The sequence below is a fragment of the Neomonachus schauinslandi genome, chromosome 1 (genome assembly GCF_002201575.2).
Source record: "Neomonachus schauinslandi chromosome 1, ASM220157v2, whole genome shotgun sequence".
Classification (NCBI taxonomy): Eukaryota; Metazoa; Chordata; class Mammalia; order Carnivora; family Phocidae; genus Neomonachus; species Neomonachus schauinslandi.
Window position 1 is genome coordinate 38,291,376 of NC_058403.1, and position 1,626 is coordinate 38,293,001.

The window sequence follows — 1,626 nt, forward strand, 5'->3', positions numbered from 1 at the left end:
TAAGTAAAATTTTATATTTGTAGATTTTCACACACACACACACTCACACACAGCTACAGTGTAAAAACCCTTACTTATAAAGAGCTAAAGAGTTCACTGGTCACTACCACAATTGTGAATTTATTGGACAAAATAAAAAATCTGTGTGTGATTTGATTAACATTTAAATATAGGAAAAGATAAGGTTTTTTTGTTTTTTGTTTTGTTTTGTTTTTAAGTAGGCTCCACACCCAGCGTGGAGCCCAATGCGGGGCTTGAATGACCCTGAGATTAAGACCTGAGCTGAGATCAAGAGTCGGACGCCTAACTGACTGAACCACGCAGGCGCCCCAGGAAAAAGGTTTTGATTCATAATTCGATTAAACAAAAATTCATTGACTATTTACTAACAGCAAGGTATTTTGTGAAACACTAAGAACATATACATGAATAACAAATACCATCTATCCAAAATCAGCTTATATTGATGACTACTCATTTACTCAGTTGAGAAGATCATCCAGTAAAACTTGAAAGAGACATAGATTTGTACAGATTGTAGATTTATCACAGTCTAGTTACAAGTAGCCAATTCAATATTGTCCACCAATTTTATGGTTCTTTTCTTATAGATTCAAAAACCTTGCTTTTTTTAAAAAAGTATTTTGACTTAAAAAGTACTTCAATTTTTTTGTCTTCCTATTCACTCCAGCCTCCTCAAAATTTCAGGAAAAGCTCTCGTACAAAAGATTTAAATGACATGGTGACATATTGATCTCATAACTCCTTTTATGAAAGAAGCTCAAATGCTATCTTTTATTTTCATTCAAAAACACTTGCTAACTTTATTTTACTTTGATCCTTATAAAATTTATTCTAAAACTCATGTTGTCACTATCATTTTATTAGTTTTAAAACCAATTTTTTTAAATGAAAACACTTTGATCCCTATTTAGATTTCTTATCAGTTATTATTATTGGCATTGCATGAATTATAAAAATATGCACGAGATTTTAAATAAATGCTAGCTAAAATTAGAATGAACGGTTGCATTTAAACTATGCAGGGCTTAAATAAAATAGAACAAAACATGACTGTGGTGAATTTTAGCCTCTTAAAGATATAATGAGAAGGGTATAATTTCCTTTTGTCTAATAGTAGAATTGCCAGAGAGAATTAAGTCATTTGAGATAGCAAGATAATTCTGAATTCTCTAAAAGTGACACAGATCACTGTATCAAGCAGTGCTTATGGAATGACCTTTTGTACTAAGCACCTAAATATAGTATTCATGTTAAAAAGCATTCATCCAAACTAATCTGAAAATCTTCCATGGTGCACAAAATGTCTGTGCTCATTCTTCATGTTTTACTTCAAAACTCACTTGGCAAAAACTTATTTAAGCAACATTAGAATCGGGAAAGACTGAAGAGAAATCTGGGTGAGCATAAATGGGATCCTTTTCATTTTAAGTATGACCTCCATTTTCCATTCTGTTTGTGTTCTGAAAACATTTCCCTACATACCAATTATATGATGTATTTATTTTGTCTTATTTTATGAACATGTGTAAATATGTGCAAAGTACCATTCCCAGGATTTTTTAACTGTTTTATAAACTCTGCTATTGTGACATGGTATTAGCC